This window comes from Lissotriton vulgaris, chromosome 5 (assembly GCF_964263255.1).
Source record: "Lissotriton vulgaris chromosome 5, aLisVul1.2, whole genome shotgun sequence".
Taxonomy (NCBI): domain Eukaryota; kingdom Metazoa; phylum Chordata; class Amphibia; order Caudata; family Salamandridae; genus Lissotriton; species Lissotriton vulgaris.
The window spans coordinates 214,133,709-214,150,786 of NC_141693.1; the positions used below are offsets into that span (position 1 = coordinate 214,133,709).

Here is a 17,078-nt window from a genome sequence, read left to right on the forward strand (position 1 = left end):
AAAAAGATGGTAGTGCTAACTGTGTAAAAAATAATTGGGTACCTAAAGTTATTTGTTATGATCTCCCTATCATTTTCCAGTGGTGACAACTTGGGTGTTAGACAAGGTCTCTCATGGTAGATTTGGGGTCGTTGTATACCATCATACCCAAGAGAATATACCAGCAAGAATGGCCCCATATGAGCTTATTGCCCAAAGATATAAATTCCGGTGGGTATCAAGGAGAGCAGATAGACATATTGGGCTATATTTTGACAGACATTCATTTCAAAAACAGGTCAGTCAAGGGAAAAGTTTATGTTGCTGAATCTGTGGTTATCATGGAGAAGGCAGATGGCAATTTGCGTTTCTGTGTTTATTTGAGGAGTTTAAATCAGAATATCATTCCTGATACCTTTCCCCTACCCAATATTAATGAGTTAATTTTATTTTTGCAAGGTGCACATTTTTTCTCTAAACTGGACCTTTGTCACGCTTATCACCAAATACTTTTACATACTTTTACATGACTCTTCTGAACATCTGACAGCCTTCATCACCATGGAAGGTATCCTTCAATTTACAAGGATGCCTTTCGGTTTGTCCTCGGCTGCTAGTGTTTTTCAGAGGATGGTCTCAGTAGTGTTTAAAGGTCTGAAAAATATAATCTATTTCCAAGATCATATCCTTGTTTTTGGTGATAGTGTGAGCAGCCACAACTTAGCGTTAAAGGAAGCTCCTGCCCGGCATTTTGGAGTCCGGTTTAACGCTACGTAGGGATAAATGTTCTTTCCTTGTCACAGAGGTGGAGTACTTAGGACACTCCATTTCTTCTGATGGTGTCAAACCCAAGTGAGATGTGCTTGCTTCCATAAAGTTGACTTCCATTCCAAGTAACAGAGATCAGTTGCGGGCCTTCCTTGGGTTAATCGAGTACTAATGCAAGTTTGTGAGGAACTTTGCGAGTAAAACGGAACCTTTAAAGGTACTTATGAGGAAGGGTGCCAATTTAATTTGGGGAACAGATCCACAAAATTGTTTTGAAAACTTCATGCTTGAAATCTGAAATGCAGGTATTCTAGTTCCTTTTGATGTTAACGCAAAAACCATTGTCAATGTTAATGCCAGTCACACTGTTATTGGTGCTGCCTTGTCTCAGAATTATGGTACTTCTGAGAAAACTGTGGCGTTCACTTCACACACTTTGACTACTATTGAACGTCATTACTCAGTAATAGAGAAAGAAACCCTGGCTGCCACCTGGGGTGTCGAATATTTCAGAACGTATGTTTAGGGGCAAAAGTTTATCCTTTGCACCGATCATAAGCCTTTGCTTAAAATTCTGTCACCAGGTGAAACAGGGAAAGTGTCAGCCAGACTAGCTCGCCTAGCCTCCAGGTTTCAAGAGTACAGTTTCCATATTGAGTTCATTTCTGGTTGGCGCAACGTTCAAGCAGACTGTTCGTCTTGTCTGCCTTTAGACTGGGAGAAAGTGGACAAAATTGGTGTGTCAAAGAGTGAAAGGGAAGGAGCTATTTCCAGTGTGGACGATGTTGTCCAGTGGAGTTGTGGTGTGGTCAGCAAAGAAGAGTGGGCAGAGGTCATGTTACAAGATGAGGTTCTCAAAGGAGTCCTCAACCTCTTTTTCAAAGGTGGGAGTAGGGAGAGCACATTACCTAGTAGGGTTAGACCCTTTTAATGCTGTCATTGACAAATTATTCACTGTTACTGACCAGATTGTCATGCGGGGCGATAAGATGAGGAACTATCATTTGGCATTCGCAAGAGGTTATTTAATACAGCCCATCAAGGTCACTTAGGACAGACCATTACAAAAAAAAGATTGCGGAGTGTATTCTGGTGGCCGGGTATGGATAGTGAGGTGGTTGATTGGCTTGAAAGGTGCAGTGAATGTAGTGAGTGTGAGAAGAGATTGAAGGTCGGGCTACAGTCTGTCCTGAGTTCCATCTATGATCCTGGTGTGGTTTGGCATAGCATTTGCCCTGATTTCATTGGACCCATGCCAGGAGTTCACCCCAGCAAGAGATTTGGTATGGTTTTCATGGACGTTCACTCAAGATGGTTGATTGTGTATTTGCTCCCTGAGATTACCACTAGAGTCACCATAAAAGTGCTGCGCACTATCCTTAAAAAAGAAGGCTTTCCCACCGTCCTTATCGCGATCATTGGCACACAGTTAACTTCCACTGAAATTTGTGAATTTCTATGTGAGTGTGGGATTAAACATTCTCTCACTACATTGTATAATCCACAATCCAATGGTATTGTGGAGAGAGCCAACCGTATGATTGAAGGAGCAATTAGTCTTGCTCTCACCAATAACCTAGATATTGATGAGATCTTGAGCGAATTATGTGGGCTTACTGCACCACAGAAAATTCTACTACAGGTGCGGTTCCTTTTGTTGCCATGCGAGGAAGGAAACCCTCTTCCAAGCTAGTACCTTTGTGGTCAGGGAGTTGTTGGAAGGGAAGTGTGTGTGTGGCAGTGATGAAGTTACTCCTATTTATGCACCCACTCTTGTACATTCTCAGAAGAAGCCTTCTGTCAACCTATATGTTGGAGATTGGGTCAAAGTCAGATCTGGTCGTTGGAATAAAGGCCTCTGTAAGTTCTGTGGTCCTTTCAAAGTTCAGGCGGTGCACCCGTGGTATGTTGTGTTGACCAATGGGGAGAAGTGGAATTTACACAGAGTAGCCAAGTATTGTTCACGAGACAAATCACCCAAGACCATTGTTGATAGAAATTCCTGTTTGGTTACATGTCAGCACATGATCACCAATTACTTAGCAGTTCCCGTGCCTGTGTAGAGTGTCAGGCCCCAGAGGTGACAACTTGGGTGTTAGACAAGGTCTCAATGTTGAGAGTCCGTATTCTCACCTTTCTCAAGACACTCAACCGTGTCAGAGACCCTTAGGGGTCAGGAGACTTCCTCAACACTTGCAGTATTTCATGGTGGGGTAATCCATCCTTCATGTTATTTCATTGCCCCATGCTCTTTACACTGCTCAATATATTTCATTGTTCAATGCCTTTTTCGTTGCTTAATGTTTTGTTTCATGCATCTCTCCTCTCCACTCCTTGCCCCCTGCTTCTCCCTTGTCTTCGATTTCTACTCCTTCCTTGTTTAGCTCTACCTGTGTGTAGAGGAAAGGGGGGTATGTTATGATCTCACTGTCATTGAGGCCGCGCGCCACTGTAGAACCTTTTTGTTCCAACGCTCAAATGTGGTTTATGGTGTCCTCGCGCCCTGTCAGTTTGGCGGTTGCTTGCTGAGGCGAAGTGACGCGTTGACGCTATTTGTTTAAGTGAATACATCTACCTAATAACCAACCTGCCTTCGTTTCATGTTGTAATCACATCATTATTCTTAGGATCCATTCTCCAATTTCCAATATGAGTGTCGTGGAGGCTGGTTTTGATTAGGCCTCATTCCCTTACTTCCCTCACCATACACTAAGGGGGTCATCATGATTGCGGAATTCCCGCATCCTCTGGGCCGGCGGAAGCCACCGCCGGCCCAGAGGATGCGGGAAAACCGCAGCGGAGCCTCCACAGACCCACCGCCAAATTAGGATGGCTGGTGGGTCTGACAATCTGTCCGCAGCTTTTCCGCCGCGGTCGGAAGGCGACCGCAGCGGAAAAGCACTAACATGTCTGGCGGTGTCTATCAGACACCGCCAGGCATATTAGGATGTCTGCAGTTCTATGCTTTTCCACAGCGACTTTTCCGCCGTGAAAAAGCATACGGTCCTTCACTTCGGGGGCCCGTTGCAGGCCCCCTGGGTGAAGGGGTGGTGGGGGGTGCACATGGGGGCGCCTATGGTACCCCCCTGCATTTGCATGCACAATGCAGCAGGCACCGCGCAGTGCCTGCCGCTTTGTGCACGCAAATGCTGTGCATGCATTTTTTACATTGCGGCGGGTGCAGCTTGAAGCTGCACCCTCCGCAATGTTAGAGATAGAGGATGTGACCGCCACCCTGGCGGTCACATCCTAATCTGATCGGAGGGAACGCCCGCTGTCCCTGCGGACGTTCCCTCCTCCTCAGGGATCGCGGACGGACTCAAGTCCGTCCGCGATCCTAATCGACCCCTTACTGTCTCTTTATCTCGTTCTTGTAGGATCTTTTGCCCACCTGGTTATTTCCTATATCACTGTTTCCTTCTTGTATGTCCCTCCTTCTTTATCTTTTTTCTGCCTCTCTCTCTTGCTTTGGGTCAAAAGATGATGATAAAATGTAAGTCAGAGAGCCAAATTGAGCACTGGTGCTCGTCACCCACAACCACTGACACAAATTAAACCCTTATGTTTTTCTCCTTCCCTGTTTGGTTTTTTGTAGGTAACTGTGCCTCATAATGCCTACCTCTGCTTGTGCCTGGGCCTAAAACTATGTACCTCCATTTGTGCCCACGTCTCATGATGTGTACCTCAGAACACTGTTTTCCTCCATGATGTTTATTTTTCTACACCTTGTAAATTGGAGAGTTGACAATATTCAAGCACCTGCTCCGCACACAGGAGACTACAATCTAACCTCTTCCAGGGAATGAAATTAGAAAACAATTACAGGAATGATGGCGTAACTGTCTGGCAGCTGTGGCACACAGCACACTTGTCTAGTGAATAGTGTACAACGGCACAACTGTCTGCAACATGAGGCTTGATGGAATGGCTGTCTGGTGCAGCAGAACATCTGTCTGGTACATGAGGCACAGCCAATACCACTCTGAAACAAACAGCATAGATGAGCAGCTGCAGGCACATAATAATAATAACCACAAAGAAAGAATTACCTACTTCGACTGATCCTTTTAGATCTCACTGCGGCCTTCGACACCCTTTCTCCTGCGGTATTAACATCTCGCCTAAGGGAAATTGGGGTCTGCGGGTCTGCTCTGGGACTTCTTTCCTCTTTTCTCGACCACAGAGAACAAAGGATAATGCTGGGCTCATTCCTATCTCCATCCCTGTCTGTGCAATGTGGGGTCCCCCAAGGGTCAGCGCTTAGCCCTACCCTTTTTAATATCTACGTGACCCCCCTTGCCAGACTTATCAGATCTTTTGGGATGGAGGTAGTGTCCTATGCGGACGACACCCAGATCCTAGTCTCTCTCTCCCAGCCAGCTACGTCAACTGCCGCAAATTTTAGATCCTGCATGGAGGCAGTTGGCCAGTGGATGATCCACAATTCACTAAAGCTGAATGGGGAGAAGACGGAGGTGATGGTTTTTGGAGGAAAGGAATCGATCTGGTCGGCGGAGTGGTGGCCGGATTCGCTGGGTGCATGTCCCGAGCCCACCCTGTCAGCTAAAAACCTGGGAGTTATGATCGACCCCAACCTCAGTATGTGCCAACAGGTCAACAGGATTGTTTCGACCTGCTGGGGGATTATCCACACACTGAGGAAAATCAGGCATTTCCTGTCACCCCAGGCAAGAAAGCAACTTGCTGTCGCTTTTCTGGGCTCGCGTCTGGACTACTGCAATGCGCTGTATGCAGGGTTGAACAAGAGTCATCTACAGCGCTTGCAGGTGGTCCAGAACGCGGCAGCGAGATTTGCTCTTGACCTACCTAAGCGTGCCTCTGCCACTGAAGCCCGAAAACAACTGCACTGGCTCCCCGTTGAATACCGGATCCGTTTCAAATCCTTGTGCCTGGTGTATAAAGCTCTTGCTAAACCCAACCTTACAAGTATGGGATCCATTCTTTCTCGGCACAACCCTAGTAGAAATCTTCGTTCCGGTCACAAACTCCTCCTCTCTGTACCTCGTGTCAGAAAAGTAAGATGGGGAGGTAAGGCCTTTTCCTTTTTGGCACCCAAGTGGTGGAATGCCCTCCCTCTCGAAGTAAAATCTAGCCCCTCTCTGCAAACTTTTAGATCTGCGCTCAAAACTCATCTTTTCATACTTGCATACCCCTAGTGGCATTCTGCATTAGTGGCATTCTATATTCTGTATATTTTCTGTTTATTGATTTTGATAGGCGCCTTGATACCTTCGGGTTTAGTCTGCGCAATACAAATTGCTTAATAAATAAATAAATAAATAAGACTGAACAATACAACATATCAAAACACTTGCTCTCCGATTACACATAGCTACCCAGGAGCCTGACATACGAATCACGATAAGCACTCTCAGCAAAGCAATCAGCCACACACAGCCTACATGTCAATTCACATAAACAGTCAACTAAAATACAAAAAAGTACAACTGTATCCCTACAGCACAGAGTCTACCAAGATACCAAGCATAAATGACTGTCATAGCTGACAGTTCAAATAATAACCCCCACTGCTATGCACCCAACAAAGACTACCCTAAAACACCTAAATCTCACATGGTTATGGCCAGATGGTCACAAATATGCCCCATGCTTCCGTTCAGAACTCTATCACAGAGAAAATCCAAGATACAACACACCACCACTCTGTCTAGATTGGGCATGTTCTGTACACACACAGTCCAATGGGTGACTATCCATGGGCAACCACACAACTGCAGGCATATACACGCCTGCAAGAAACAGCACTAGGGGGGGCAAGCATTTTGTGGATGTGTGCTATATAAATACAAAATACAAATATTTTTTTAATGTACGGAACCACTGTTCTTATCTTAGAAGCAAAGGATAGATGGGATGGTGGCAGGCTGTACCCTAAAACAGGGCCAGCTTTAGAGAGGATTGCCCCTCCTATAACCTTATCCTTGGATTCCCTCACTACCACCTGCCAACAGAAGCCCCTCATCTCCCCACTGTCTCTCACTCTCCTACGTTTCATTTGTTTTAAAGCACTGTTAAAAGCTGGATTTGCTAATCCACTCAGCTATCCAAATAGGAGTAGATATGTTCTTTGCAGCAGGCATATTAGCCCAATGCACTCCTCGAGGTCCACGCCCAGTGCAGTCGCACTGCCCTAAAGCCGGCCCAACCCTAAAACCTCCATATATTACTATTTACAACATGACAGGAATACACAATGGTTTTGGTTTTATATTCTTTAGACAAAGAATACACTGAGCTCCATTGAGCATGCTGAGTTAACTTTTTCCAACATAAATCATTAAAAAGGTCAATATGGTACTGACAGGGCAGTTCAAATCCACACCTTAACTGGAATTTACATGTTATTGCTACCAACGCGTGCACTTGAGCATATTCCCAAACCCCAATCTTGCAAAGAAGACACACGATAAGCCTGAACTAAGTAGATTTGCAAACAAAAATCTATTAAAAAAACAATGAACTAGGATTGGGCTACACTTTACATTTGGGCCAAAATGTTTCTATGAATCAAATAAACTCCTGTATGCGTTTTCTTGGCACCTTTATTAGCAGCTACAAATTTAGTATCAAGATTGGATTATCTATAGACGTCTGAAATTCACATTTTAGAACAAACTAGGGGACTGATTTAATGTATGGCAAGGCGGGCAATGTCATAACCTCCATCAACCTGGCCGGACTCTTGCCACCATATCTAGATTTCACCGACAGCCCTACGAAGATCTCTGTGCCTTCAAAGGAGCCGCCACCACTGCAGCTCCTTTGAAGGAACAAAAAGTTTGGCTCACTTCACTAGGTTACTTATGGCCAGGTACCAAGCTTTTTTTCCGAAAGAAACTTCCAAAGTTGGAGTTTATTTCTGAAAAACAAGAAACTAATGACTCCCACACCCTGAGAGTTTTCTCCCAAGGCGAGGGATCATTATTTATTGTTTTCTGTTTGTGGCTGTCAGGTTGTACCTGGAAGAGCTGGACAGAAAATAAAGGACTTTAGACAGTCCACTTTAAATAGGGTGGGTAGTCTGATGCCCTTAATCTGACCACCCCTACTCCACCAGAATAGGTTTCCTGATGGTGGAGCCAGCAGCGCAATCGGAAAACTGAGGGTTCGTCCAACTCATTACTGAGCGGGCAGACCGAATATTTACCAAACAGGGCCCTGCACCGTGCTTTCGATGGAGTACCTTGTCCAACAAACACTAAACCAGGCCCTAAAATGTGAACTGGATAGTCACTGGAAACTGATATTGGACTTGAGCTGCTTTCTCAATGTCAAGATCAAACTTTTAGGGAAATGCCTAAAAAGACCAGCTTAATGTCAAAATGTAACCTTCGTCAATTCTTCAGAGCCATGTTTTCTTTTGACTGAGTCGTAGTCTTGTTTTGAAGCCTCTCACCATGTGCTCAGGGAGACGGCTCACACATCCATTGTACTTCTGTTAACACCTAAGAAATCTTCTACGGTGTCAGTCAATGACGCGTGTGCAGGCGTCTTTCTCCCAATGCACTAATGTGCTACAATGAATGTACTTTTGATGAGTTTCAATGTCTTTTTGTCACCCCATGTGATATGCACTTCATTGATTGAGGTAACAATCCATTTGTGCAAAGCCCTAGTTGAAGGGGTGTACAATTCCCTCTCCTGATGTTATGCAGGGTATTCACCTACCTGCAGAGGGGACTTGTGAGGCTCACTAGCCGTAAGTGAAGTGCAGTGCATATCGCAAACCTTTTGATCACTCAGTTTAACTATGGTGTTCTCATGATTGCAAAATCAATGTCTCCTTTCTGGCCCTAAGTATCAGGGAGCAACCAGAGGTGGGAGGAGGGATATTCCATCCTGACACCCCAAATTTCGAATTCCCGGACCATTACAATGCATCCCCTGGATGCCCACCATCATGTTGGGAAGGCTACGAACCGTGGCCTAGGCTCCGTAGCCTGTTGTAGGGTTCTCCAGTCAGATGAGCTCCAATTGCGACCTGGTCTAGAGCACGGTGTCCTATTTGATAGTATACAGGAAGGCTAATATACCTCAGAAATGACATTGAGTGTAAATGAATACGTTGACCCCATTAGAATGGCATTCCCTGTGGCCTTATAGGTGAACCCAATGCTGTCCTGAATAAGTCCTCGTTTTCGTTGGGCGAGGAAATCCCAGCCATCTCTTTAGAAGTTTTCATTGTCTTTCTGTTAGAGGTTTGCCAACATGAACCTATTTTTAACAAATATTTTACTCTGTGGCCATGCCACTAATTGCCCTCGGTTACTGGCACTATGTGACCTCTGTTCCATGAACTGAGTGCCTCCACCCACGACTAACCATTCCAACTTCTAGAGACAGGATAGACTGAATGCCTGCTGCAATGCTCAGAACGAATGAGGTCAGACGAGGTCACGGAGGAGGCTCGGAATACCACATGCAATGAACACATGCAGTGGAAGAGGGCCAGCACAGAGGCTTTGCAAGGCCTTGCTTAATAATGCTGGTGTTGATAAATACAGCACGCATGCGCACATATGTATGATGGGCAAGCCTGGCGTGTGCCCTTATTCTTATCATTAACAAGAAGTGATGGTCCTCACTGTGTAACTGCAGCCTTCTACTCTTACATCCTGGGTGACTGATCGTTCCTATTATGCATCGGATGACCTCGGTACAGCGCTCAGATCAGGCTGGCAGAGTGCCCTGCTCTTCAGAGGACAACATAATGCTCGCACTCTGTATTCACATATTCTTAGGGCAGCACCATGGACCTCCTTGTCACTCCTACAGGTGCTGTGGGCTTTCTAGTGAGTGCATGGCCTTTTCAGAGAGAGTAGGACTCTTTAAGGGGGCTCGCACTTTCACAAGAAGATGGTTCAGTGAGTAAAATACTCAGGGCCAGATTTACAATAACTGGCATATCCCTGCATATCAGCAGGGATGCGCCAGTTATTGTGCGCCACGGCACCGCAACCCTGGATGCGCCGCATTTACAATGTGGTGCACCATGGGGCAAAAACGGCACAGATGCGTCACGCATCTGTGCCGTAAAAGCGGCGCATTGCTGGAGTTGCGTCGCAAGCGCGACGCAGCTCCAGCAATGCTCTGGGGGCCCTATCTCCACAATGCTGCGTCAATCCTTACGCCTGGTCCAAGCAGGCGCAGGGTTTTGACGCAGCATGGGCCCAAAAGTGACTGAGTGAAATCTTGTAGATTTCACTCAGCCACTTTTGGGAGGCGTTCCTGCGACGGAACGCCCCCCACCCCCTGCGATGGTACGCCTCCTTCTGACGCAGGGCTTTACAACGTGACGCATCTGGGAGATGGGTCACGTTGTAAATACCCCGCACCATGGCGCATCGTTTGTGCCGCCACTGCGTCACAAAAGTAACGCAACGGTGGCATAAAAGAGGCGCAAGGGGCTTGTAGATCTGCCCCGATGTCTTGGTATCTGCTGCTATTTGCAGGGCGTGTGTTTGACCCCTATCAAGACAATCAACTGTCAGTCCTTGCCAATCAACTGTCAGTCCTTCCTAAATCGGTAAACTGGGTCCCAATAATTTGGGTTATAGTAACACGTTATTTTCAGTGCCTGGAAACAACAGAAGCGTGGAAGGCACAGCTATAAAAAGCGACGCGTTATGTGGGTAGAGTTTTAATCGGCGGTACCTATGTGTGAAATAAATCCGCACTGTGATCACCAGTGTGAGTGTGGCAAACAGCACGAGCCTGTGTGTGTGTACGCGCGTGCCGACCCGAGACTGTTATGAACAACAGTGACGTCTTTCACACCTCAGGCATCTGATGGAAGAGACGGCAGGTGTGCGGGGCTGGTCTGTTTACACCTCCCCCCCTTTAAGAAGTGCGGTGCCCTTGAGAGGAAGCTTCAGACAGTGAGTCAGCTCGTGCTTGCTACACAGCCCGCCGGAGCCTGTCAGGGGAGGGGCAGGACAGAGACGCATCACATCACTTACTGTCAGGAGAGGCACCGATAGAACCCACTATCACTTACTCTGCTACAATCGAGCTGTGGTTTTAGTTATTTTTTTGCCTTTTTATGTAGCCTGAACTCACCCGAATGTCTTGGAGCTGCTTTACATGAGCACCAGTTACATTACAGAAGGTCATATTCTGTTTTTTTAGGCACAGGCAGATAGAGGACCACGTGTATGAAGCAATTTTGCGTTCACAAACAGGCTGGTTCGCGGAATCGACCCATTTGCGAACGCAAAAAAAGCTTTTTCTATCTACCAACCTCTATTTTGCAATTCACAAAGCTGCTACTGAATCGCAAAATGGGTTTGAGATTTGGTATTAGGAAGCAGCTTGTTTAGCGTCTCCCTTCCTAATATCGAATCGCAACAGTATGTATGAATGTTTGCTACCAAATACCAGTTGCAAAACATTCACTTACCCGTTCTTAAATGGGAAGGGGTCCCCATGGGACCCCTTCTCCTTTGTGAATGGTGGCGAAAAGTTGTCTATGAGTAGGCAGTGGGCTCACGGACCGCGGCCTGCTCTTAAAAAATGAAAAGAAAACTTTTTTTTTTAAACTCAACCAACCCGTTTTCCATTACGGAAAACGGGCTGCATTAAAAAAAAAAATATTCCTCTATTTAAAAGCATGATCGTCTGCTGACCCCAGCAGGCCATCAGCCCTGTGATTTTAGCAATTCCTAATGGCTAGCAAATTGCAACAAACCTCATCAATAATAATGAGGTAGGTCGATTTGTGACCCGCTAGGAATCGCTAATTGAAACTGATGGAGTTTCATACATTAGGAATGGCAATGACCAAATTGTAAGTCACAGAAAAAAATCGCAATTAGGTATTAACTATTCCTAATATTGATACATGTGGCCTAATATGATTTGCCCAGAATCGCATGATGTTGAGCAGACACTCGAACCTTCCTCAGTTCCAAAGTCTGCAGCTCTGACCGGAACACAGTGTCTTGTTCCCACCTGTCCTTCCACTGTTCCTTTGTATCATGTCTCCTTTCATGTATTATATCTCCTTTCCTTCATTCCACTTCTTTACACCTCGCTTCCTCTGCCTTCCTTGCCACCCTCCTGTCTAGTGTTCCTTCCACCCCATACGTCATTGATTCTTGCTGCATTCTCAGCCCCAGCGCCTCATTTTACTTCATCTTCCCTCTCCCTAATTACTATTTTCTCTTTTACTTGTACCCCACTTCTTCCTAGTTCACATCTCCTTGTACCTGCACCTTTTCCCACTTAAGTCTTCCCACCTAATCACTTCTTCCTTGAATTCTCATCCTTTTTAGGTTTCGCCTGGCGTTCACTGCGCAAGCAGTGTCGCGCAGGCGAAATTTTTTGATCCTCAGTACAGAGCTTTAACCCGCCTCTCTCTTCCATTGAGTAGCTCCATAAATGGAGGCTAGCCATTGGAAGAGAGGTGTGTCAATAATTGTCGGAGCAGATTCGTGGGCGTTCCGCTTTTTTTTAAGCTCCGCCCCTTTTTTGCCGTCATGAACATGTGGGTGTTTAATTTTTTTGGGGGGATGATTACGGTCCGGCGGGTGGATGTGTGCCTTGGTGAGAGGCGGTGCAGTTTACCAGCCCACGGCACCCTTTCCGGTAGTAACATGTATTGTGCCTACCCCGTGCCCGGGATGGGGACCAACTCGCTGAGGCGGGGCCTGAAGGAGGCAACTTCCGCTTCCCCCTGCTTGGGGCAAGCCATTGAGACGTTGCCGGTCTCCCATGCGATGCCGCCGGAAGCAGCACTGGAGTTGTGGGGCTCCCATGATGATGGGCGAGCCCCGGAGGGATGGAGGGAGACCGGAGATTCTTCACCGCCGCCGGAAGCAGCAAGGTAGTTGCTGGGCTCCCATGATGATGGGGGAGCCCCGGAGGAATAATGTGCCCGGAGCCTTGCGGGCTGAATTTTCAAAGTCCCTGCCCCGAGATGGGGGACCGGGTGAAGGCTGGCGCATCGTGAGGTCTGGTGCTGCGAAGGCGGGGCTCTCCTGAGGAGTGAGAGCCCTGCAGGCGCCACCGAGAGTTGCAGAGATGCGGAGGGGCTGAGGCACATTGCCGGTGCCTGCCCCGCCGCGTAGGCCACAGATCTTCCCCCACCCAGCGCATGGAGCAGCCTGGTGTGTTATGGCTGGGGCAGGGCTCTTGTCAGTGTAGGGCGGCCCTGGATGGCAGCGGGCTGCCCAAACGGTGCCCAAAAAAAGCTTCTGAGTCCTCGTGTGGCTCCGTGGGGGGCATGTCTCATTCTTACGTGTGGGCTTCAGTGCACTGTGAGTATGCAGGGTGTGGGGTTCTGGGCACAGTGTGTATGCAGGGTGTGGGGTTCAGTGCACTGAGAGTATGCGGGGTGTGTGGTTCTGTGCAGTGCGTAAGCACGAGGGGGGCTTCAGTGCACTGAGTATGCGGGGTTCTGTGCACTGTGTACGCAGAGTGTGAGGTTGTCTGCACAGTGTGTATGCGTGTTGTGGGGATCAGTGCACTGTGAGTATGCGGGGTGTGGGTTTGTGTGTATGCGGAGTGTGGGGTTGTGTGCACTGTGTGCATGCGGGATGGAGCTTCACATCCCTTGCTTGGAGGCCTTGGAGACGTTTATTGGTGTGGATAATTTACTCTTTCACATAACTTCCCCAGCACTGTGGCTGTAGTTTGTCCGACGTTTGAATAGCTTTTGCGCATAGAGTGTTTTGACTGCACGTAGATTTGTATTTCAAAATTATCGAGGGGACTTCCTCTCTGTGTGTCTCTTTGGCAGGCCCCAGCTGTGCAACTTCCGGCATGTGTGGCTCTGTGTGTGTGGCTCTGTGTGTGTGGGTCTGTGTGTGTGTGTGTGTGTGTATGTGTGTGGGTGCAAATGCAATAGGTCTCGCATTTGTGAGAGATTAAGCTATTTGCATTGTAAATGACAATGCCATTTATTTATCTGTTTTAAAAACCAACACATAAATAAAAATGTTGTCATTTACAGTGCCAATAACTCTAACTTTTGCAAAGGCGAGACCGTTGCATTGTAAATGCTTGTTTTCACTTCTCATCACTCCTTCCTTCCCCACCAGAGAATCTTTATTTTCCCTTTTGCCTCTATCTTTCCCCTCTTATCCCCTTTTCTCCTCTAATCCATCCTACACATATCACAGATTTACTGCTTTGACTGCCGGTCCAGTTTCCTTCTCTTTATGTACATTTGTTATTCCCCTTGCTCTCTCTTCCCAGCTCAGTACTCCTTAGTGCTCATCACTGCACCCCTCACAAATTCTCTTCCTTCCTTTCCGCTATCCTTCTTCTTGTCGTCTTTCCATGCATTCCTCCTCACCCCATCATTCCCTTCTCATCACCCTTTTCTCCATTTTTCTTTTTGTTGTTTCTTTCTCAAATTTCCATCTGGGGCTCCCTGTCTGCGTCAGAGGCGCACATGTATGATGTCATAGACATGATGTCATAGACAATCAGGCTCACTCGAGCAGCATTCATTGATTAGACGGAACTAAAAGTTCCACCTGTCTGACAGCCCTGGAGAATGAGTGCATAGGCAGAGGGGTTGCCCCCTTTCCCAAAGAAAAATACAGATTATCGTTAGTCTGAAAAGTACGGGACATGATACTTGTATGGAACTTTGTAGATTCTCCGTCTTTGTTTACTTTAATTATCAGTCGTGGATCATTAGGGAAGCTGCAAAAGATATTTTAAAGTGATCTCTTCTTATATTTACAGTTTAAAGTATGTTTGGCTGTTTTCTAGCAAGTTAACTTTAAAACCTCTTGCTTTTCAGTTGCGAAAATGGATGAATGTTGACGATCTATTTTATTTACTAGGGGGGTGAAAGACCTGCTTTTAACATAAATACTCGCATTCAAAGAACACTGCAAACAAACAAACAATAATATTAGTACTGAGGAGAGAACTACAGGATGTTTGGGGAACAAAAAGATCGTAAATTCACAGATTTGCTCAACCGTAGATGACCTTGGTGTCAACCTGAACTGATTGTGCTGATGGGATACATTTAAAACACAGATTGCTCAATTCCTCTTTTTTGGGGGTGGGGAGAGACAGCTAAATATCAGATTATTCTGTATTTAGAGGGGCAGTAGAATTACATTTGTGTGAGCCTGTTCGAATGTTTCTACAAATGTCATACAAAAAATATTTTGACTTTGCCAGTGCCCGTTTTGTTTTGACTTGTTTTGTAAAACGTTATTTTTGAGGGAGCTACGGGGTCATCGCCAATGTAAAAAAATAAAACACACTGGCCAAAAGCAAAAATATTTTGGGGTCTCAAAAAGCACTTTTTTAAATTGGTCACTGATTCTGAAGGGAACTACTTCTTGTGTGGATCTGCACCCAGTAAAAGGAGACCAATGTTGTTACTGAAAGTAAACCTAACCAAAGACTTAAGTGGGGGTAGGCTAACCCATTATCCCATACTGTTGAGGCTCGAAGAAAAATGTGAAAGGCACGGCACATGAAAAGACCAAGGGATAGAGGGCTGGCTGAAAACCCCTAAACGTGTAGTATATATTTAATTTTAGTAAAATCAAAAATGATGGCTATCAAGAGACTTAGAAATGCATTTGCTACAATACATTTGTGCTGCTCTACAGACAAGCATGGAATAATCTCCCATCTGCTTCTGATATGTCGTTCACACCCTCTTAAACGTGCTCCGTGTAGTTAGCTGGGGACAAAAATACATTCTCCCTGGTAAAAAGGTTAAACACTTGGTGCCTTGAGTGCAAGTCACTCTTTTCATGTCACTTTCCTGCGAAGAGGAGCTGATGGCACTGGCTAGCCTGCTGACCACGATGGGCATGCTAACCTGGCATCCAAGCATGGGGAGGAACAAATAATCGCAGCAGTGGAATAAGTGTAAAAATAGAAACAGAGCTACATGGAACACTGTCTGCACTACAACAAGAGGCTTAGCTCCTGACTGCTACCAGTTAAGAAGCAACAAAGCAGCTCCTGCACACAGACTACTGCCAATGTGGAGTATTGCTGACACTGTCACAGGACCAAAGAACCCGGTTGGTAGCAAATCTGAATACTATTTCTAGGTCTCATTTCACCCAAAAACAAAAACAAAAGAGGTGCTAATTACACTGTGGAGTACAGTGTTGTTGCTGCTGTTTGTCATTAGACATAATCCGTTCTAAAAAAGAACTCTGGTGCAACCAAAGTATAAGTGTATAGTGCGCATTGAATTTCAAAGACTGGTGTGCTGAGTGATGTGCAGAATCAGCTTACAAAATATCTTTTGAGTTACAAACACTATATACACATTTTCCAAAGAAGGGAGATTATATGTGAGCAGTATTTCTATAGTGCAGACCTAGCCAAAACACAACCGAGTGCTGTAGAGGGTCAAAGACAAGCACTTCCCTACCAACAAGCTTCTCTGTAGCATAACAGTACAGCTAAACCATATAGTAAAAAAACTAACATAAAGTAGATCTGCGTTTGGAACAGTCAGAAGTGGAATTCGCCTGTCTGGGGTCGCAGGGAGCTTTCATTGGGCTACACACATTTGATGGTGCTCGTAGACTGGAGGTGGGTTGTGCAGGTTTGAGAGTGAAGGAGGGAAGGAGGGAAGTGGAAAGCTGAGCGGAGGATGGCACCCTCACTGGCAAAGAAAGAAACAGGGGCATTATGAAGAGACAATGAATGGGGCAAAAATACCTGACCACTCTCTGGGGGCACCCAGCATACTGCAATGCTTCACATGAGTGCACAAGGGACTTTTTGTGCCACATCTAGGCTCAGACTTAGCTTGCTTCGATATTTTTCCTCTTCATCATCCAATATGGTAAAGGTCAAACAGCTGGGAACCTGTCCGTTTTTATTGCCCAGCTAAGCTGTCACTCTTTTTAATGCTCTAACCTCAGCAGGTGACGTGTGTGGTTCTAAAAGTCTTGTGGCAAAGCTCCATCTAGAAGCCCCAAGCACCAACCTCACAGAAGGTCATGGAAGAACCTGGAAAAGCAATGTGGTGATGAATCGTGCAAAGAGATCGCCAATTACTCTTATACTGCCAAGAGGCTTGAATCGGTCATCTCAGCGCTACTCTTCCTTCTCATTCACTCAGAAACAACTCAAGCATTCAGTTAGGTTCATGTGGTCATGGCGATATTGCAATATTTTTGGTTGACCTGGAATAATATTCTATTCGGTGCCTTGAAGTTAGTTAGAAACCATGTAAAATTAGAACTGCAAGCAGGATATGTGTTGGGAATCCAAGCAAAGTACTCTACAGTAATAAAGAATGGAACTCACTTTTAATAGCCACCTGCTCCTAAAACACCCCCTTC

General features: G+C 46.1%; 1 protein-coding gene across 3 annotated transcripts in view; it reads right to left on the reverse strand.

Moving 5' to 3' along the window:
• The window catches only part of NSMF (NMDA receptor synaptonuclear signaling and neuronal migration factor), a 198,526-nt gene that overhangs the window by 152,722 nt on the left and 28,726 nt on the right, over positions 1–17,078 (reverse strand). The window lies entirely within an intron of this gene.